This window comes from Aethina tumida, chromosome 1 (assembly GCF_024364675.1).
Source record: "Aethina tumida isolate Nest 87 chromosome 1, icAetTumi1.1, whole genome shotgun sequence".
Lineage (NCBI taxonomy): Eukaryota > Metazoa > Arthropoda > Insecta > Coleoptera > Nitidulidae > Aethina > Aethina tumida.
This window is the reverse complement of record NC_065435.1, coordinates 69,373,145-69,398,191: the sequence shown is the minus strand read 5'-3', so window position 1 is coordinate 69,398,191 and position 25,047 is coordinate 69,373,145. Positions and strand designations below refer to the sequence as shown.

The 25,047-nt window shown below is 25.4% G+C and overlaps 1 protein-coding gene across 4 annotated transcripts in view; it reads left to right on the top strand.

The window, feature by feature from the left end:
* Nucleotides 1–25,047, top strand: part of LOC109600418 (dual 3',5'-cyclic-AMP and -GMP phosphodiesterase 11) — a 149,021-nt gene that overhangs the window by 65,576 nt on the left and 58,398 nt on the right. The window lies entirely within an intron of this gene.

Below are 25,047 nucleotides of genomic sequence, written 5' to 3'. Positions count from 1 at the left end.
AAAAAGTTTTGAATTTGAAAATCTGAATAAACTAAATATTCAACTCTCAGAATACTCTAATAGATTTATTAATTATTTATTTATTTTTATTCGAATATACGAATAAGTCACTTTTATAAAAATGGAATTATTAATATTCTAATTTCAAAATGCTGTCCAATAAACAGACAGCATGAATCCTCTCGGAATAATTCTAAAGAATAATAATTTAATAGATTAAAAAAATAATATTTTTAGATGAGTTCATGAATAATTACTTTATGGCAATATTTATTAATAATACAAAAAGAAATAAAACATTTTGTATAAGAATATTTAATAACTTGGTCCATATTGTAAATATGTTTTAAAATGGGCGAATGCGCAGATTATTTTTAATCATTTTATCAAAATATATGGACAAAATTTAATTTAATTTTAGAGAATTAATTTAAATTTAAAATAAACTATATGGAATTGGAGCTATGAAATTTTCTTTATTAAAAAGAAGGTATAAAAACAAAATCGTAAGCAAAATTATAGAAAACTAATCAAAGATTGTGTGTGAATATAAATAATCTATAGAAAATTCAGCACAATGTAAAATATTTTCTAATTAATTTGCTTTGGTAGTTTTTATCCAGTTTAGTCATATGTTTTTAATTACAGAGACTTTTTTACAAATTAGTTGTGCAATCTGAAAATGCAAGAAAATTTTATCCACCAGTTATGAATATTAGTTACTTTGTTATGTAAATTTTGTGAAAAGATATGCTAATTTCAACTAAAATATATTTTGAAATTGTTCAATAAATACTAACTAATTTTTTAATTATCAAAGAAGTTCTTGAAAAGTAATGATTATAAAAATATTTTTGTTAGTTATCCTATATGAATTATCCTGTATGAGTTATAAAATAAGAAAACCGTATTTTCTTATTTTATAATACGAATTTATATAAGTTTTGATTATATATATTTAACATATTTAAAATGAACAATTTTTTAAAATTTTCTTACATTTTTTACCAAAAAAATAAAAATAAACTATTCTGCAATGTTTAAATTATTTACATTATAAAATTTTTAAATTTCTTGAAGAATAGTTAAAAAGGGTAAAAAACTATTTTTGTTTGTTATCTTCTGTACAAATTTCATATTAAATTATTAATAAATTTAATATTATATCATTTATTACAGTTATATTTTTATTAATTAATTAATTAATAGTTAAATAGATTATTGAAATTGGTTTTGCAATTTGAAAATACAAGAAAACTTTATGCAGTAGTTATTAATATTAATTACTTTGGAATTCCGGTATATACTTGGTAAAAATATCAAATTTTATGCATTTTTTATTTATTTTATTTAAACAAATATATGAAAATATTTTTAGAAAGTAAGTGAATTATTTTTCAAGTGTTTTTTTATTAATTTTGTGAAAAGAAATACCTATTTTTAACTAAAATATATTTTGAAATTGTTCAATATCATAAATACTAATTAATTTTAATTGATCTTAGAAAACTTTTCAGTTCCTGAAAAGTAATGATTATAAAAATATTTTTTATAGTTATCCTATATAAGAAAACCTTATTTTCGAATTTTTATAATACGAATTTATATTTATAAAAATATATTCATAGACATTTAACATAGTTAAAAGACAATTATTCAAAATTTTTCTACAACTTTTAGCAAAATAATTGAATATAGACTATTCTCCAATTTTTAAATTATTTAAATTAATTTAATTTTTAGAAAAGTATTTGGTTAAAAAACTATTTTTGTTTGTTATCTTCTGTGCAAATATAATTTTAAATTAACCTAAAATTATATCATATATTGTAGTCATATTTTTTATTACCTAATTAATTAGTAATTAAATAGATGATTATTCAAATTTTCACTGTAAATTGAAAATGGATTATACCTAGTTAATTAACAAACTTGATAATATTACCGATTATATTAACAATTTTATTTTATATAAGATAAGTAAGAGTAAATGAAATTATTTAAAACGAAAAATATTTATAATTTCATTCGTTACTTTAGACAAGAAAGTCCCCTTTACCAAATTAAATTGTGTACTTTAAATTTTAAATAATTAATAAACTTAAATGTAATAATTTGTGGAAATATTTATTTTTTATTTTTGTATGTTTATTATTTAAGTAATTTATTGTGTAGTTTTACTCAAAATAATATGTTATTATTGTAGTATAATGGCTTAATTATTTCGTAATACTTGCCTGTTAAATATATTAAACAGCAAAACAAACAAAACGATTGTCAACGTATTAATACATAATTAATATTTTCAATTTATTAAAAACTACCGTAATCCTTTAATAAATTAAACGTTGTTTGGAATATAAATTGAAATTTCGCAATAATCCAAATTGGATATACAATTAGAGTAATTTAAATTTAGTTTATAGACTCCTCCAAATTAAATTCGTTTAAATCCCGTAATTAGGTTGCAAAACTACGTACAATTTTTTACTTTCTCGTGATTCATGGCAGTTTCCTAGAGAGTTTTGCAATTTTTATATAAATAATATTAAGAACACGTCATTCCATTGACCCAATTGGCAACGCATTTATTTGGTGAAATTGTTTCGGTAACCTTCTAATTATTTATTGTTTAATTCGCAAATGCATAAACAATAACGATTCGGAGAAGGTGAAAGAAATTATTAAAATGTAAAATAGTCTGGTGCTAATGACTTATAGTTAGTACCAGTACATTATCTAACATTTGTAACTGTAATGTTGACACGTTTCGCTGAAATAATAATGTGGAAATAGCTTTTTGCCAAAAAAAAAAAAACCTCTGATTAAATACTGTCTCCAAATTCGATTCAATTTGCCCCGTGCAACTGGACAAACATTCGAAAATGTCCAAATAATATTGATACAGGAGAGCCTGTTGTTTGCACAAGCGATTTTAATTGCGATTTGGAGAAACGCGCCGGGTACGAACAAATATTAATGCTGTTTAAGAAAACAAACACGTACGGGCGGAAAAACGCGCGGAATATGATCAACGATTCATTGAAAATTATTTTTCATTATTTATGTTGCTAAGCAAACATGCATTTCGCACCATTCCAGTTCTCGTAATTCATCGTCCGTGAATAATTTATGTCGAATGTGTTGTTGTTTAATCATGTACGTTTAGTTGGAATTGTGTTTCGATACGAACATTATTAGCTTATTGATTTATAATATGAAATGTCAGGTATCTAAAGATTTCTCTTATTTATTTTTGAATAAATTTAAATGTTGTAATGTAATGTCATCGCAACATAACAAATTGGCAAATAATATTTGGAAAATGATGAAAATTTAAAATTAACAAGATAATTTCGTATTTTAATTATATAGCCTGTCTTAAAATGGTTGATTTTGGCTGTTACGAGAATTTCTTTATTATATTATTTATTATTAACAAAGGGGACGTAACTAATAATTTATGCATGCAAAAATTGTGATGATAATAATAATAATAAATATACAAATATTCCTAGATATTTCAGAAAGAGATACCAAAATATTGTTTGGAAATTCTCGTAACAACTCAAATAAATTAAATTACAAATGTTGTTTGTATACATCTTATAAATATCTCCCTGAATGACCTTTTTAAAGATATTTGTATACCTGATAATTTGTTATATTAATGTGTTTAAAATCTAAATTTTATATTATCATATTATATTCACACACTTATGCTAAAATTGAGACATAATTAATGGTTAAGACATGTTAATAATAAGTTTAAAAAATATTATTTTTGTTTCATAGACGACAAAATTAAATGTCTCCAAATTTATCAGACATATCGTTTCATCTTAGGTGAATATAATTTATTATATTACATATTATATATTTTTAGAAAGTGTGATTATATTCTGACATTCTAAATGTACGTTTCTACTTGATATCAAAAGGTTGGACTCGTTATCTAGAAATTTTGAAGAGATATTTTTTTAGACATTTCAAGAATAATCAGAAATATCAAAAAGCAGTTTTCGGTAATTAAAGCTTTAAAAAACTCTGGACATTTAAAACAGTTTTTCCCCAATTAGTCTGAAAATACTTAAAAAGTCAAAATCAGTCTGAGAGTTATTTATAAGATTCAATAGTTTAGTATGAGGTAGTACCCCTTTAATCTACAATACAATAACGATTAAAGTTTAAACGTACCAAAAAATATTTTTTTTAAAAAAATATAGTATTTAATTATGATCCATTAGTTAAAAGACACCGTGTATATTTCAATATTCTCGTTAATCGTACTGGCGAAATTTTCTCGGAACATATTCAAATCTAATATCACTAGATTTTAGGTCACCTTGTGTTCCGATTAAACCTACATTTGTGGTAAAATTGCAATTTAAAAATTACATGGAAATTAACCCACAGACAATGGAATAATACAAGTGATGTAAATGTTCAGGATGGATGAGCACTTTAAAATTTACAAAAACACAGGTAGTTAATATTATTTTACGGAAAACTATTTCGAAATGTAATAATAATACAAAGGCTGTTAAAAGGAACTTTTCCCTTTTGTAAAGTGTTTTTTAATTTATTCACCGCAAATTAAAAAAAGTAAATAGATATAAAATCAACATGTTATTTATCTTGGAACATTTCTTATTTGTGACGAAGTATTTCTAGTAAATTTGAAAAATATATGTTAATTGAAAATATTATTCATTTGTATTGAAAATGTTTGGAAGCCAGTATTAGTAATTATTTGCTCTAGTTTATCGGTTTCATAAAAACATTGTAACTATTATTTTATTTTATTTTCAGCAAGTATGTAGAATAATAAAATGTTTAATTAATTTATGTATATTTACTAGAAAACTGATTAAATGATTAAACAAAAATGTTAAAATATTAATAGAAAATATAAATAATTTTATTGACTTTTTAAAATTCTTTAAACGAAATGTATAATAATTTGACTGTTATAAGATAGAGAAAAAGTTAATTAAGTGTGCAGAGCTCAATTTTTTTTAAACATCACCATTTACAGTTTCAGAAACCGTTAACCGACATTTACCAAATTTTGAATGAGTGTAAAAACTTTTATTTGTTTATTGGTAATGGCAACATCCTCCACATTTATATATTAACATCTAAAAAGAAGAGCATTATACAATAAATATTTTTTTTTAATTAAAAAGGATTTATATTGAACTAAAATTGTGAAAATTAGTTGCTAAACCAAAAACGAATTTCTTATTTATATATTTTTAAGTATTATTTCAACTTATAGAAACATTCCACTTATATGAAAATATTATCAAATATACTGTATAAGTTGTCACAAAAAAATAAAGTTAATTACATTGAAAAATTCATTTTTGTCAAAATAAATATGAATATAATTTATTTATGTATTTATTCATTTTAAAATTACATGGAAATAAACGGACAGACAATGGAATAATACAAATGACGAAACGTTCAAAATGGGTGTGCATTCTATAATTTACACAGGTACATTAATTATATTTTACGTTTCGAAATGAGATGTAATAATAATATTTAGACAGTTGTTACAATGAACTCAGTTATATGAAACTGTTATTTTTTTCATTAATTTATTCACTACCTCACAACAAAAATAAACGGAAAAATAAACTCGAAAAGCAGCATCTTGTTATGATTTTTGTAACAGTATCCAATTTATAGAAAAATATTTTTCCAGATATTTTTTAAATAAACAGAATTAAATGAAATTCCAGGGATTTCACAGTTTGCTTACGAAAATATCTGAATGTCAGTGAAATTGGATTTTCTCGGAAGAAATTTCAAAAAAAGTTATAGATCGAAAGATTTAGTTTACCAACGATAAAAATTGTACAATAACAAATCAGTAGAGAAATATTACAATTAAAATATAATAAATTTGTAAAAAAGGCTTGAAAACTATTTTAAAGGCAAATATTTTTAATTATTTAAAAAGTATAAAAATTGTAATAACATTTTTGATTGGTTCCTTCTTTATCAAATTATATATTATACGTTAAATTATTTTTATTTTTACATGTTTATTATATAAGTAATTTATTGTTTAGTTTCCTTATGTTTTATTGTGGTTTGTGTTTGTGTTTAACTTTTTCTGATGTTTTGGTTTCTAAAATAAAATTTTATTTTTATATATATGAAACTATTAAACATTTTAAATTTCTACTACAAATAGGTACAATTTTATAATTACACCTTTTTAAAAACACCTGTCTAATCCCAGTGCAATTATTATTTATTGTTGCAATGACTCGGAGATGTCGTAGATGATTGATTGCAGATAAATAAATTAACCCAAATCGAAAACTACTAATTTACCATCTCATATATTTATGTTAAATTTTAACTGTTTTATAAGTACAAATTGTGATCCCGCTAAGGTTCTGTTTATTCTCTGAAACATTTTTTTAAATCTTAAAACATTTTACCCTGGATATATTCATACTCGAATTTGAGTCGTAATCGTCTTATCGAAATATATTTTTATTCTACATAAATAGAAAATATCATCAAAGCCAATTTTATATACAGTAAATTTGTAAACCACAAATCCAACGTAGTATGCATTCTATTAAATTATTAATGTCTTCCTGGGAAGCACTAGATTCACTTACATTTGACCTGCTTGACCTGTTAGTGATCATCGGAATCAATCATAATGTCACCCCAAAATATTACACTTCCTCCTTTACATTTGGAGACGGATTGGGCAGTACGAACCCTAGTTTGTCTCCTACGACCTCTTAAAACACGTATCCGTAGATCCAGTTTTCATATTCAAAACATCAACTTAAGCGGCCAACTATTTTCCACTCACAGTTGTGGAACCCTTAACTGCCTATTGTTAAATCATTGTCCACCGCGAAGTCTTTTCCCAATAGTTTCAACCGAAACACTAACACCTGTAGCTTGCACAAGTTGCCTTTAAAGCTTGGGATAGGATGTCGTGAGATTCATTTTTGCTATTTGAGCTAAAAAACGGTTCAGGGCTTATTTTTAGGGTTTTCAACTTGAATAGGTTTTCGACCCCTACGGTCCAATTTTCCTCTGCGGCATGCCTTGTTCAGAACAATAATTCGTCCCCTCTGAACTTAAATAAAATTTACGAAAATAAGTAAGTTTATTTCACTACGACTATACTTTCTTTTGAATACTGATCGTGTATATGACTTATTGAGTGTTACTTAACTGAATTTATATGATTTTGAAATAAATGATTTAAATATAATACAGAAATGTATTACTAAAGTAAATTACATACATACATAAATAATAAAAACAAATTTATGGTTTTATACAGAAATAAAAAAATACGAGTTAATCCAAATTACAGATACACATGTATAACAAAAGAACAAAACTTATAAATAGTATATAAATATTAAATAAAATCACGTACAGGAGTGGTCATTATTATAGCAACGTTTTATAGTGGTAAATATTTTTAATATATTTTATGTTCTACATTTATTTTTCTGAATTTAGCTGATCATAAATATAGCAACTTTAACTTTGAAATTTATTTTATTGACTAAATGACTAACGTTTAATATAATATTTTGTTTTATAATTTGGGCCTTCACACTCTTAGTATAAAGCACTATTGCCCTATTTCTCTAATTTTTTTATTAATTCAATAAACTACTGATAATAACAGAGAAAAATATTGAACATTTAAATATTTTGGAACTTGATTTAAGTAGTACTACTCATATTTTAATATGTTTTAATAAGCTGCTATAATTATGGTCTGTATGTATACAATAAAATTTAACTTGCTCATGCAAATCCTTCGAACTTTCAGGTGTTCTATGAGCTCAACTTAGAAAGACAAATTTTTAGAAGAAAATAAGAATTAATCACATTTATACTTCTTCTGAAATTGTACTTATACTGTGTTAGTATAATGTCTAAAAAATTAAACAATAATATAATAAATAATCAACAAATATTACCATGGACCAATTAAAATGAACGTTGCATATTTATTTATAGGTTATATGCGTAATCAGTTATAACTTCACAAGGGGGCAGTAGAAAGTGTATATAACTCAGAAAAAACAACTTCATGAACAGTAATAGTGTAATGTACAATATTTATTAATATAATACGCAAATGCAATAGTGGTTTTCGAGACAAAGGAATTAAAGAAATGTCTATTGATAAAAAATCACAAATAATTAACAACTATAGATTAATCTATGTTCGAAATCTAATTCTTAATCCTTGTTCTCTATATTTGCATTTTTAAATTTATAGTAGTACAGAAAAAATTTAAAGTTATGAATTATCAGGAGTCTAACACTAATTAGATGGTTTATATATGAATATAAAATCATATATATTCTGTAGCACACAAAATTAACGTAATTATTAACCATTTAGTTGTTTGAAAAAATGCTGCAATTATTGACTGAATTTTTTTGCTTGTTTGTGAAATATTTTTAACTTAATAATATCACTTGTACCCATATCAATTTATTTTATTTATTTATCTTTTTAATTGCATATGACTAACTTCTTAAAAAATTTCGACCTAAAATAAGTTTCGAGATATTCTGCAAATTTTAGTATAGACTGCTTTTTTGGTTTTTATGTGTTTACTTACTTTTCAAGTTGAGTATTTCACACCGGGGACCGGAAAGTAATATAGTTTTCTTACATTAAATTGAAACGAATAAATTTATAATAAATCTTTATTTTTAATCAATAATATAATCATTCTCGTTACCAATTCGGACATCATCTAAATTTTCAAAGTTTGTGCCACTTAAAAAATATTGTAGGGATCGGAATAAATAGAAATAGAAAAGGCTGATTCACTCGATTCAATTGTTCACAATTAAGGTCTGCATTAACAATTTGTCCAGGTTTCAGTACTAAGTAAGTGAACATTTCCGCCAATACTATACCAAATACACAGAAGTGCCTTTTGGTAAACCCAGTAGTTCGTGGTAATTCATTTAGAGAGAGCATTGCGTTTTGCGTCTTGGATTATAATATAGACCATTTTTTGTCTCGAGTGATCAAACGATAATTCAGAACGATGTTCTGCTTATTTTTGCAATCTACGGTAAATGTTCTTGGGTGGTCGATTAAAATTGGCTAAGGGTGTTTGACAGTTCTTCGATTGTTTCATACGGATTTGCTACCACTTCTACCTTTAGCATGTCGTTGTCTAATGTCATTGGTCTTTCTCATCAATTGGAGTCAGAGAGATCAAAATTACCGGATATGAAAACCATATTTGGCATTTACCAACGTGTAATGCACGAAACTCGAAAAGCATGTAATGTCGGATGTGCTCTTCTGGTCTAATACCAAACAACTATTAAAAGTCCTGCATATCAACAGTGTTTAAATAAAAATATAAATATATAAAAAATAAAAATAAAAAAACATTTAAGTTTATGTTTCAAAATTAATTTACCACATACGTTGTTTCATGGCGCTTATAAAAGAAACCTCTAGTAAACATTTTACGGTTATTTCTATTGGGACGTTTCAATTTTACTGTTTACAACTAGTTTGAAACGTTTCGTAGACGTTTGAATTCAATGGGTTATAATTTATAAAATAGTTCTTCAAAACGTTAATAATTCACAGATAATTTGTTCGTAAAAAAAACTGCAAAAAATGTTGTTAACATTTATTTTTATTGTTATTATAATCTCGTACAAAAAATATAGGATGTGTCGTTGCCCCTTGGAAAGTACCACAACCCGGACCTGTCCGTTCAATTATACCGGCTCGGTACACAAGTTGGTTACGTTGTGTCCATTGTAAAAGCATGGCGCCACAGATTGCCAACAACAGTTGTACACGGCTTTTTTCCCATTCGAATCGTGGGCGCCACGTCTCTGTTCGACAAGGAAGAGAAATCACCGCGTCCAGTTTTTTACCACGCTCGTACCTCCGTACCTCCATACCTCCATTCAATATTTCTTTTTACGCGCCGACGAAAAAAAACCAATTGGCAATTCGCGAAATTGTTGTTTACGGTGGGGATCATGACGTTCGTGTGTGTGTATGTGTGTGTGCGAAATCATTGTACTGTTTCAATGCAATTCGGTTTTTTTTTTTTCTGACGTTTCCAATATTTGATGCGCAGTAACCAACCGATCCAAAGGCGGATTTTGACTTTTTAATGGGTTCGCACCGGTGTTTTGTGTTTTGATTTATGCGCATATGTAACAATTTCGGCCTTCGTTATTGTTAAATAAAAACACATGCACACATGTAGTACTTCGAGCATTTTCGGAGATACTACTCTACGGTGATTCATGTCATAAATCAACTTTACAGTAAAATAACAAACAATCATTGTTTATATTAACGGACCCTATCGAAATGGTAATTTCAATAAATTATGTTTGATGATAATATGTATTTTTTACAGAAAAAATGATAGTAATTTAAGAAATCATATCATGGGCAAACTTTATTAACGATTATTTTCACGGATAATAAAATTCACATCAAGGACGAATAGATAAAAAATAAAACAAAAACAGTAAACATTGGTTATAATAAATAATTTGAATTCTGTGTTCGTATTTGTGAATTTAAAATACCTTTTCTAAGTGAATGATCATTCTTTAGTCACAAATAGAAAATTAAAAAAAAATGATCTCTTCAATATATTAAAACTAAAACAAAATTATTTGAAAAAGTATATTCACAAACGTATTTACCTTATTTTCAGTTTTATTTTATCAAATTTATTCATTATTATAATATTATAATAATATAAACATGTTAATGGAATACGACAGTTAAATGTTTTAATTTATCCGATTTTCTATTTTATTTTGCTGGAAATGTATTTCCAATTAAAATCGAATCATAATTTTTTTAAATATAATTAATTTACATACATTAACGAGAACACTCTTTATTCACACATGATAAGCATTGAAATACTTTGTCAAATAGATAAATTTAAACAAATGATTTAAATATGTAAATTAAAATATACAAATGAGTTGATTTATTATTTTCCAATTCCATATTTGCAATTTGTGGACTATTCAAATATTATTACTTAACAACCTTTTTATTTTAAATTTAATCAATAAATATATTTTAAAATATAGTTAATTTACGAGATAAATATTTAAATATCTTAATAAATATATTAATATTTTTTATAAAATATATGATATTTATTTTTTGTTATTTCACTTATACGCTTATATGTGTCTTGTTAATCCTAATAATATATTGCAAAATATAATCAAATTACTTGAAAATATTAAAATATACATATGATTTTATTTTCTTATAATTTTTATAGACGTCACAGGCGTTTCAAATATTAATATTCAAGATTTCTTTTTTGATATAAAATTTAATCAATATTATAGGAATATTTCTTTAATATATTAATTAATTTAAACGAGTACATTCTTTATTTATAATATGAAAAGCATTCAATTACTTTGTTAATTAGATAATTAAATCATGTCATTTAAATTAATATGTATAAGTTTTCATTTTGAATTTAATCCTTATAGCAGAAATAAATTTTAATAGAGAAACGAATGGCTAAATGTGCAATTTAGTATATTTTCCTTTTTTAACAGGAAGTGTATTTTAAATTAAAATCAAATAACATATTTTTTAAATATAATTGTTATTGATATTTTTAGTAATATGTTAAAATATAATCAAGTTTTCTTTTTATGGTATTAAATCACTATTATACATTTACTTAGATACATTTATAATTTTATATCTCAGACGGATCGAATATTATCGCCTTTTCTTTTGTTATATTAAAGTTAATCAGTAATATTATATCAAAATATAATTAATTTTGATTCACTAACAAGGACACTAATCCCTATATATGATAAGCATTTAAATACGTTGTTAAATAGATAATTGAATCAATCATTTAAATATTAATATGTATATAAAAATGAGGTTTTTCAAATTGTAGACAGTTCAAATATTACCTAAGTTTTCCTTCTTAATTTTGAATTTAATTATTATAGCAGAATAAATTTTAATAGAGGAACGAAAGACTATGCAATTTGTGCAATTTTCTTGTATTTTAAATGAAAATAGAATTTTATATATTTTTTTGTAAATAATTGTTGTTAACGTTATTTTTAATAATATGTTGTAAATATAATCAAATTTTCTTTTTATGCTATTAAACCGCTATTAATTTATGTGATAAGTATTTAAATACATTGACAAATACATATTTACTTTTTACATTTGTAATTTTCATTCACTTTAAAAATATTAAAATATACATATAAATTTCTTTCCATTTTTATTTTTTTTTTATCTCATAGACGATTTGAATATTATCACATTTTCTTTTTTATATTAAAGTTAATTAATAATATATCAAAATATAATTAATTTTGTTTCACTAACGAGGGCACTATTCTCTATGTATGATAAGCATTTACATACTTTGTTGAATAGATAATTTAATCAAATCATTTATATATTAATATATACAAGTTATCCTTTTTTATTTTAAATTTAATTATTACAAAACAAATAAATATTAATGGAAGAAATATATACAATTTAGTATATTTTCCATTTTTTACAATGTGTATTTTAAGTTTAAATCGAGTTATATCTCTGGCATACATTGACGAGAACATTCTATTCACACATGACAAATATTCAAATACCTTGACAAATAGACAATAGATTTTTATACACTTATGCAAAACTTTTAGTTATTCTTAGTAATATGTTAAAAAAGTTTTCCTTTTTGATAATAAATTGAATTAAAAATTTACTATATTAAAATATAGTTACCCAATTTACAAGATAAATATTTAATTTATAAAAGACTTTCTGATATGCTTATTATAACTTTATTTCTTTCCTTATAATTTTTATATCTCGTGGATATTGAATTTAATCAGTACTAGAGACTTATTATGTTCAAATATAATTAAATTATATTTCACTAACAGGAATACTCAGTTCATATATGATAAACATGCATATTGTATATTTTATTAAATAAAGATGTTTTTATATAAAATTTAATATTATTATAGCATAAACAAATAATGAAAGAGGAATAAATATTTATAAAATCTAGGTTTTTCCATGTTATTTTGATGGAAATGTATTTCCAATTAAATTAAAAAAGTTTTCCTTTTTGATAATAAATTGAATTAAAAATTTACTATATTAAAATATAGTTACCCAATTTACAAGATAAATATTTAATTTATAAAAGACTTTCTCATATGCTTATTATAACTTTATTTCTTTCCTTATAATTTTTATATCTCGTGGATATTGAATTTAATCAGTACTAGAGACTTATTATGTTCAAATATAATTAAATTATATTTCACTAACAGGAATACTCAGTTCATATATGATAAACATGCATATTGTATATTTTATTAAATAAAGATGTTTTTATATAAATTTTAATATTATTATAGCATAAACAAATAATGAAAGAGGAATAAATATTTATAAAATCTAGGTTTTTCCATGTTATTTTGATGGAAATGTATTTCCAATTAAAATCGAATCATATATATTTTTTAAAATATAATTACTTGATGTTCATTAAAGTGAACACTTATACGTGATAAATATTGCTATGCCTTGTCACGTATATAATTTTTTATATATTATTAACAAATATGCAAATAAACAAACAATTATCGATAGAAAAGAAGAGAAAATAAGTAAATATTTATATAATTTATTAGGTTTTTCATTTTTTTTTTGCTGGAAGTGTATTTTTAATTAAAATAACGTATGTATACATTACGTGAACAATCTGTATTCATATATGATAATTATTCAAATACTTTGTCAAATAGATATAGATAATTTTTTATTTTTGTTATTTTTGGTAGGATCATGCAAATTTAAATCAAATCATTTAAAAATTTGCATGCCACAACAATGTTCACACAATGTTATAATGTATAAGTTTACTTAAGATAAAATTATTTAAAGTTTACTTTTTTGAAAAATTAATTAAATCTTTCCATTGTCAAAAAATATTTCCTTAACGTAATTAACAGCATGTTTTTTTGTTGTGTCATTGCAAGTCGTTTCTCCAGTTGAAGTAACAATTAAAATCATGTAGAAAACCAAGTTTCGTTGTCATAATTTATACGAACGTGTCTTCAGTCATGCATGTTAGATCTTAGTCAATACTTTCTATTGCTATTATGACAACTAATGCTGAAACAATTTTCTGGTCATGTGATAAATCATATTATAAATTGAATTTAGGTTAAAAACACTTCTAGAATATTAATTCCAGTCCAAATAAACCGGATTATATCTTGTGTTTTGCCCGGTTTCATTTATCAATTGCAAAATAAAAGAAATTAATTAAAGTCATGATTCAGTTCGCATTCAATAATGGGATGTGAGTCATTTTGCAACCCGAAAAGAAACGGATTGGGACCGTGACCTGGGAAGACTCGGACAAGTTCCGACAAGAAGTAGTGAACCTCGCGTGGCGGTCTAAAGTCAAGGTTAAGATTTTAACGTGCGAAATTGCTGATCATTGCAACATCCCGCATCATATTTCACCAGAAAATGAAATGATGCGATGCATGTGTGAATCATTTGCTGCTCGACGAAATAATTTATGTTGTTGCGGTGGTGAGTTTTGGGCCTCGTCTTTATGTTTTGCATTGCAACGATGAAGGAAGTAAACACATTTACTTTATCATCAATGTGCTTTTATCGTTTAGGTATTTTCCTCGTCTGTGCCATTAGTGTGATTAATGCGATTGCCATAAACGTTTAAATTGATAATTCATTATTTATTTACGTTTATATAATAGCGATTGTCCACGGGTTACATTGTAGCAGATAATCAATCAGCCTTCGTGGTTTTACATGTTGACGCGACAAGAATTTCCGAGAATTGCAATTGGGTCGTATAAATCAACCATATTTCCTTATGAAATTTGATTATACTTTTATCTCGGAATTATTGCTTTCTGGGAACGTAAATCTTTTATCATGCTGTATTTTACTTCTACTAAATAAATTGAAACAGTTCATTAAACGGAAATAACTATTGTTTTACTACAATAATGTAAGTACCTCAAAACGTTTAAATAACAAAGTAATTATCAGAAGACATGTTTATGTTTTTAATCTTTAAAATAAAAAATAACTTAATATTTAAGAGTTTAATGTGTTGTAAAACGGACACTAAAACAAGCAATAACAGTTTTATATTAAATTTCAATGAATATTTTGTGCGCAAGTTCCTCAGAGGCACTTTTAAATGTGTCTCTGTGCGCCAATTCGTTTAATAAGTAAACTATTTAGTTCCAATATTTGCGCATGCGTTTTTAGGTCGGGCTATTGTATCAATGGTAGGGGAGTTGAAGCGTGCCTCTAGCCAATGAAATAGCTTCAAATACCGTGTATGTGTGTCTGGTGAATTCAGTTGTGGAAAAGTTTTTAATATTGCATCTCTCTTATTACGATATAGTGTCTACCAGTAATAACACGAATTTTTTATTAACATAAGAAATGCCGTTTATGTGGATTTTTTGTTAAATGAATGTGTATTTCCCCTTTAAATTACTATGACAAAATGTTTATTGTTAAAACTCGTGAATTTACTATATGTTGGTAAATTTGATTGACTAATGGATACTACAGTAATAAATAAATTATTTTGTTGACCATTTCTTTTACTTTCAAAGGGCAGTGAAGATATCTGTTACAACAAGTATTTTTGCGATTTGAAAAATTTTTCTTGCGGACTAAATTTACACGACAAAAGTAGTGATGAAAAATAGTAAAGATATGAGTCCTAACAATCAATTAAGTATTTCAATGTTAACATGTATAGGAAAAAATAGTTAATTTTAAGTGGCGACTCAATGTTGAAACAAGGTGCCATATTTTTCTAATATGAAGTACTACCTAAATTCATTTGGACATTGTTTGAATTAAAGATCAGGGTTCAGGGAAGTCATTCCAAATTTGGGAATATTCTGGCAATGTCCTTTGTGGGAAGTTCCTTAACTCTTGTTTCATTTTATGTCAAAAAGTCTCAACTACATTTACATCAGGTCTATTAAAGAGTCAAGAAAGAACATTTGCTTGAGATTTAAGGCTTTGTAAGTTTTGAATCAGTTTAGAATAATTTGTTGGTATTTGATTGCGTTCACACTACTGTTAACACACTATAAGCGGGTCGGGTCAAAATACCCGTCTCGAGAACTGTTGATTGTTAGCGGGCCGGGTAATTTTTACATTTTTGAATGTACTTACTTTAAAAGCGGGGTGAGATAATTCTACTTTATTGATTTACATACGGAACTGAAAGAATTATCTTTTATTTTTTGTTATTATTGAACAGCTTAGTTTGGACTATTTTGCTACCCGCCTATAGTGTGTTAATAAATTCGAAATACCCACTTTTTCAGGAAATGTTACTATGCTCTTTTTTGCGAATCAAGTATTTAAGATAATCATCAATTCCACTAAAAATAACTCTGTACCCAATCCTCTATAGTTCAAAACATTTTGGATTTTACCCAATTAAATCTGGATTTGTTTTGTCTTATCGTTAACTATGGTTTTTATTTTGCCTATGAGAACACACATTGAGACGTTAAAATTATTATTTCTTATATAACCTTATAAAATCCAAGTTCACATTTGTGAATCCCCTTGCGACAGTATTCCCCTGATACAGTTTATCCAGTCACACTATTCTATTCAGCCATGACTTGTCGTAAAGTATTTTTACTGTCTTTTTGCATATTTGTGTTAATGTTCTCTTATCCTTATCGGTAACTAAATTTGACCAGGTCTTTGTCCTTTTTTAGAATTTTTACATTTTTTCCAAACCGTTGATTCGCCAGCTACTTAACTTAACTACTTATTTACTTAATACGAGAATATTTTATTAATATTTTATTTCATTACATACTTGATCATTTTTATATTATTTTTTATAAGAGCTATTTAGTCTCATTTTTTTATTAAAAATTAATGACAGAAAAACTGTGTTGTTTTTATATTGTTAATGGAAAATAAAATTATGATTTATGTAAAAACATTTAATTTGTGATATAATACTTAACATAAACCATATCATATTTGGTAGCTTTAACATAATCATCTATAAAAAATATTATTTTTCAAATATTTATCAAATATTGTTAATTCCACTGATAATTATTTAATGCATTTATTCCTTCCGATCAAGCATGGAATAAATTGTAAAAAACATCACAGAGTCAGAAGCTACAATTTCATTGGAAAAATATGACGAAATGTTACTTTTGTCACATACTTATTAATGCGTAATTTTTTTTAAAGAAATATCTATTTTGAGTACTAAATTTAAGAATTTTTTCTAAAAAATTTTCAAATCAACATTTCTTCTATTTTTTTATACTTCTAAAAAATATTATAACGTAATAGAAAAATAAATTTCATTTCATTCATAAATTGCATATATTTTAATTTATTCATTTAAACCGAGTTTTAGATAAAAAGGAGTTACAGAGCCACAATGTGTTTATATTTCATGAGGTAACAATAAAATTATGTAAAAAAAGAGAATAACTTGATAAGGAAGTTTGTAGGAATTAAATTTTGCTCTTTCGAAGTATGCAAGTTATCGCGTTCCTTTGTGTGCGGTCTTCTCCTTGACTCAAATTACATATTCAAGTTATTCCCTCAAAAACCGCGAGTTACGTGCAATTACATAATCGCCAGTACATTTCCTCGAAGACCGTATGCCAATTAAACAAAAGCGAAAACCCCCAACAACAATCAAAGTGCATAATTCTTATAATTTTCCCGTCTGTGTCGGCCGCAACGTACCCAACCTGTGAATTACGTTTGGTATTGCGTATTGCGAAACGTCCTCCTTTTCTAAATATTGTTCTATGTTTCGATTATAGGTATTATTACCGAAAATGCACTGTAAAAAATTGAGCTTTCTCTTTTTTATTGATGGAATTAATGGTCGTAATTATGTGTATAAAGTTTCACTTTCAAAAAACATAAAGGCACTCCTAAAATAATTAACTTTAAATAAATATTTTTTCTTGGCTGTTTCCAAGTTTTATTACCATTTAGATCTTTTATTAATCTACGCTTCAGTAAATAGAGTGTTAACAACCAACAACAAAGTAACAACTCCTCAAGGACTCAACAGTTCAATCACTTCCTCGTTTCTTACTATCATTGTCTTAATTATAAAGCTTCTTGGTCTCGATTTCCTGCATTTAACAAGACGTAAACACATTTTTATATCTCCGCAATACGCCGCTTAATCAGCATAAGATTTAGGAGCCTGTTATTATGTGCTTCTTTCTATTCCGATATAATGTAAGTCGATTTACGTAGTTTTTCTCCACAATATAAATTCCTTCCTCTATTCTTGTTTCGGTTTCTTTCCTTACTTGATGTTAACAATAGTTTGATGGTGTATTATATTATATATTTTTGAGTTTGTTATATTATTATTACTAATTAAAAGATCTCGAATTATTCAATTTAGCATTTGATTTCAATCCCATCCACCCTTAATTTTCCACATCGACACGTCGCAGCTTCAACCAATAAAACTTCAGTTGGTTCCTCATCAATCTTTGGTCGTTTCGAACCATCGTCGGGTATGAAGTGTTTGAGGTCCCAGTCGTCGGCGATCCGCAACGGCAGACCGGCCGGAGGCAAGGTCAGTTCCATGGCGCCAACTGGAACTGTAAATCGGTCGCACTATGGCGAACGTTGTGACGGTGGATCTTTTCAGATGCCAAAGTTACTTGTTCTATGGATGCGACTTGTTTTGTTGGCAACTTCGGGCAGTTGGCACTGCTAAGAATTATCAGGATGTATGGCTTTTAAGTTTTGTAATAAATTATTTCAATTTTGATTAAACAAATAGGTGTTATTTAGACGCTTCTTTCTTTATTTACATTTCTCCTTTATACAAACTTTTCTTTTCTGTACATATTTTATTTAAAAATAGTTTTGTAATCGTCTTGATTATTCTTTAAATATTTGTATTTTTAAATATTTATTTTATTAGTTATCTCTGATTGTGTAGTATTTTCTATTCAATGTAAATATTTTTTCATATAATACTTTTAAAATAAATATATATTTAAATTAATATAAAAGTTATTTTTATTTATTTATGTAACTAATCTTTTTACTTATTATTCATCAATATAATTCATTTTCAATATTTAGTTTTTATATTATGTTATGATAATTCTTTATTTGGCTATATTTTTGTTTAACAGTTCATAATTTTGTAAATATAATTTTAATCTCTATTCAATATACAGAATGTTTGAAATATCACATTGGTTGATTAGGGCTGTTACGAATGTTTTCTGACTAGATAAAGAAATTGTGAGTGAAATGTTCAGATCTGAATTTATTTAATACGTTAATTGCCAAAACACACATTTTCTATCTGAGTTTTTCGGCCTTATTTATTTTCAAAAAGTTTTTTTACATAATGTAAAACACATTCTTCAGAGAATATTTATAAACTTTTGAGATAATATATAAAATGGAAAACATAATTCCATTTGTATTTAAATAGTCAGTCTTTTGACTTGATTATTTTGTTTATTATTATTAATTTTAATTTTATAATTCTTAATTTTCAGTTTTTATATTATTTTATTTTTTATATATTTGGCAATATTTTTTATTTGATTATTCATAATTTATATATAATTATTCATTTTTCATAACATTTTTTGTATTTTCTGTTTCAATTAGATTTGTGATAATTCTTGAGTAGTTTATCCTGATTTTTTAATATATTACAATAACTCTTTCCTTTTCAGTTTTTTAAATAATTTCGTTCCTCTCTATTGACTCAATGTTTTTTTAAAATTGATCTAGTTTTATGGTAATTCTTTATTAGTTTTTTTTTAATTATTGTTTTTACAATTAATAATATTTTTTGGGATATTTTCAATTCAATTTTAAACTTGTATCTTCCTCATTTTATTAATAAGTTTGTAAAGTGACCAGGAATTTATAATAATGCTTTGTGATAATTCTTTATATACTTGGCTTTTTTATTACTTTTATTTCTCTTTTAATCTTTTATCCATTAAACTGTTTTTCAGTTTTTAAATAAGTAAAAATATGCTTTTCCTTCATTTTTAAAATTTTTAATTAATTTGAAATATTTCCATTTCGGAGTGTCAGTCTCAGCACAATTTAGAATAATACAGCCAATTAGGTAAAAGATATTTTGACTGAGTTTTTGTACAAAAACATTTATACATTTTATTTTTATTATTATTTCTGTTTTAATCTGTTATTATTAATTAAATATTATTAATCAATTTGCAGGCCGATTTATAATGTGTGATAATTCTTTATTTATTTGACTTTCATTATTATTTTTATATTTTTTATTCTTTTATAATTTTACATTTTTGTCTTTTATCCATTTAACGCTTTTTTATTTAATTCATAAAAATGCCTTTCCTTTTATTTTCAATATAAATCTTTTAATTAACTTGGAATATTTCCATTTACAAATGCTTATTTCTCCGAACAATCTTGTAACGCTACCGGCAAATTGGGAAAAAGATATAACGACGGAGCCAATGTTAAATTGTGCAAAAACATCGATTAGCAACTTAAATTAAATCTCTTAATGGGATTAACTGTTTGTAAACAATACAATCGATTTCTTGGAACAATTTTCGACTCCAATCGAAACCGATACGCGACTTATTATTTCCTCAATTAAATCCGCCCTGTGATATTTTAATTTTAATCGGTTCGCCCCGAGTTACAAATTATTCCGCACATTTTTAATCGGTGGATCGTGCAGAAACAAAGGAGACTGTTCACGTGGTAAGTTAGGAATGGATTAAAACAGTCGCAATATAAGAATGTTGTAATACTTACTAAATTGTACTTCTGTCTCATATAATTAAACGTATTAAAATATATGAAATGTGTGAAATTAGAAACTTTAATTTCAGATAATAACTTTTTTTTTTGCAGTATTTAAGTTGTAAAAAGAGCAGTTAACACATTTAAAATAATTATTGTTTTATTATATGTGAAATCTTCATTTTTACGTAGAGTTTATGCTTAAAATTTTTATCATACCTCTCAGTTCATTAATTTGTATTTATAATGTTTTATTTTATGGAGTAAACATGTTTTATGTCAATCATATAAAAAACAATTTCTTAAATGTTAATGTTAATAGTAAATATAAGTTATTTTAGATATATATCAATTATTTTTCAAATTTCCGGTACTACTGTGAAATTAAATGCAATTTAATAATGAAAGTGTAACAACCTTAAGAATGTCAAGTATTTTAAAGAATAAGAAATATTTGTTTGAGACGAAGATTATGATAAAATTAATTAATTGTTAATGGTTGTTGAGATTAAGCAATTAAATACACTTTTCAATGTGATATTCATAAAATTTTTAATATTAGATTTATGAAACTATTAGATTAATAAATATATTTTTTATATCGTATTGTTATATAAAGGTGTTATAGAATAATATTTTAATATGTTAAAAAAATAACAATTATATATATTATAATCACAAATAACACTTCTTTATTAAATTGAAACAATAAATAAAAATGAGAGCGATGAAATATGAACAATTTAAAAAATAGACAGATAATTTCTTGGTATCATTTGAGTTTGAAGCTATCCCATATTTTATTATTATATAAATGGCGTTTTATCAAATGTTTACTATGGTAACGGTAATATAAGTATCCTTAAATGTCGTCTCGAGATATTTTATAGCTTCTCGGATAGACTCCCGATACTTCAAAATAATGCAACAACTAACTAGTCGTATCCGACATGTATATTCTATGGTCGTATCCGACATTTTAATAAATTGATGATAACATTGGTGAAAGTATTGGAATACTTATGATTCACTGTCACATTTGATAAACCAGTTGAGCAAAAATTTTAATTGTGTTGGAGACTTAATGGGAAATAAATGTTCTTAACACCATTGGAAAGGTTCGTCTCTCCTTCAAGGGTAATGTCACATTTCCTCAATTACAATTCAGAAGTGCGTCACAGAAACACGGCGACGGCCGTTAAAATTTATTTTGTAGTCTGCAAAAATGTTTAATTGCATTTAGTGACGTTTACTCAGGTCACAGTTTTTCCACATAAGGATTCTACAGACGGTAAAGTTATAAAGAATTAATTTATCTTACGCACAAAAATGTTGTGTTTTTATTTCATATACGCGAGATTTATCTAAAATGATTAATAAATAATACGCGACATCATGTATCGTATCAAACTTTCATGAGGCTTTTTGTTAAAATTATTTGATATATGTATGTAAATACATATTGTGGGCGTTCCGATTGCTTATTAGGTGGATATTTTCTTATAAAATTGAAACGATTGAATTATTTATAGTAAGATTATCTTACTATATCTTATTAACAAATGTCGTTGGATATAATATCTGTATCTTAATTAACGTGCGCTGTCACATCTTAACGATTTTATGTGGCATTCTGATTTCACAACGAAACCACGAATAAAAACGGTCTCGGTTGCGCAATTAATTTCAGTCGACCATTCCTTGTTGCGACACTATGTATAATTTTAATTTTCTGGATTGAACCGCTAATTTTATACACGACAATCTCGAGGAATATAAAAGGATCGCGTGCGTAAACGAATTTAAACTAGACGAATTAATTAAAATTTAATTTTCGTAAATTGGGTTAAAGCTATTCGAAATTTATTGTCTGAAATAACTTTTTATTGTCGATAAATTCCCATTCATTAACTACCCTGTTTAACGACACTGCACTGTTACACTAAACTACATACTATTTGCATTTGTGTTAGTGTCTCTTAAAGTCCATGTTAGTGTCTCTTAAAGTCCATGTTTTTTATTTTGACATTAAAAGCACATACGAGTGTTATATTTATTATTCGAATTTAATGAATAGTAGGTCAAAAGATAGAAAAAACTCATGCATGGTGTAGGTCAGAAATTACTAAAGGGTGGACCATTTACCGTTTGCAATTTTAAAACGCCAATTTTTCGTGTCCCATCCGTTCTATGATCTTTTGCATTCAACGCTTTATTAAATTTAAAATGAGTACTAAAATTCATAATGTTGCATAATATTGAGTCTGTGGCAGAATTAAAAATCATATTTTCCTAATGAAATGCTATTTTCTATTCGACTATACTGACAACGTTATTATATAAAATGTGAAAAATAACAAAGAATATTAGATAGAGAGAAATTAGTTTCCACAAATAGTTTAATCCATGTTAAAATACAATTAAAACTATATAATTGTGTTGTGCCATTAATGAAAATAATGTAACAGACAAAATTTATGCAATGGTGGAGAGTATGCAAATACTTAAAGGGTATTAAAAAGTAATTTGAGTATATATTTGACAAGGTGAAGGGTGAACGAATATGAAAGTTGAATTTCTAGAAAATGTAATGTCTTATTTAGCAAACTATCATTCAAAACACATAACCAGGCTCCCAATTTCCCAGTTTCACCGGTAGGAGGCACAGCAATCATTTAACTCTTGCCAATTATTAATAATAAAATAGGAACAGTTGAAAACTGAAAGACCAATCTAACAATTGGAAGATCAATTTCAAGTGCAATATGTCGTAACAATAAAAAATCGAGTACTTTATATTCTCTCATTCATCTGAAAATAATGACGTTGTGGAAATTGAAATATTATTCAGATATTGAGAATCATAACATTGGCAGATGTTTCTAAATCAACTTGTCAATGGAATATACAGCATTGCCCATTTTAAAGCGGGACAGCCTCATAAAATTTACTTTATATATATACTTATTTATACTTATTTTTCAATTGTAAATCATGAAAATATGTACTTACAGAGTAATTTTTTAGGCATGAAAATTAAACAAATCATACTAACAAATTATTTTTAGAATTAAATATAAGTAAATACACCAATGAATATATTAAATTTCATAAAAAAATATGCATTAATTTAATTCTATGAAAAAAAATAAAAATAATATTCTTTTTATGAAATTGTTTTTTTAATCAAGTAGTCTGTAGAATAAACTTTCAAAAATAACACAAATTGTCTTATTTTAGAACAAGATCTTGATATTATACTAATTGTACTATACTTTTAAATTTAAAATTTTCAAATAAATTCAAGAAGAATTTGATGTATGATTTCTTCAATTTTTATGCCTAAAAACTATTCTGTAGGCTTTGGTTTTGAGTCAAAAAACGTGAAATTTTGTCATCAGTACATATTTTCATGCTTCACAATTGACAAAAAAATTTGTCAAAATATAAATTTTCAAATGGGCCGCTCACTAAAAGTCAAAATTAATCCTTAAAAAATATTTTAAATCACATGTTTTGTCTTTGTGTTCAAAATATTTTATTTTGTGTCGCGTTAAGGTGAGCAATATAATTATTTTTTAAGTAAATTGTATTTTTGAAATTTGTTTATTATTTTCTTGTTTATTTATCGATTTATTTCCTCACTTTTTATTTATAAAAAACCTATTCTATACTATAATTTGTTGAAGTAAAAGAATACCAAGTTGAGCTTGATTCTATGAATTAAATTAACTGTGAAAACTAATACGGTAAAACACTATCTGAAATTCTGTTTTACAATTTAATCCATGGGTTACTTAGTAGAAGAAAAAAGAGAAACAACCATTTCGATGTAATCGAAAGCTTTTCTCATGTAATTTTAAATAACAAAATTACGGATGTGCTAAAATAATCGTATATTCGAGAAAAGTTTTGTAATTTTTAACATATTTTTATACGTACTAATTTGACCATTTGTTTATTTTGATTTGAGAAATGAAACCGTTTAATATGGTTTACCTGCACAATTTTCAACATACACAGTGGTTACACTTTGTCACGTAACTGGGATGTGATGAAACAATACCATTCGAAGTATTGTTTACTTGTTTTTAATTTGGTACGTGTAAAGTTCATTA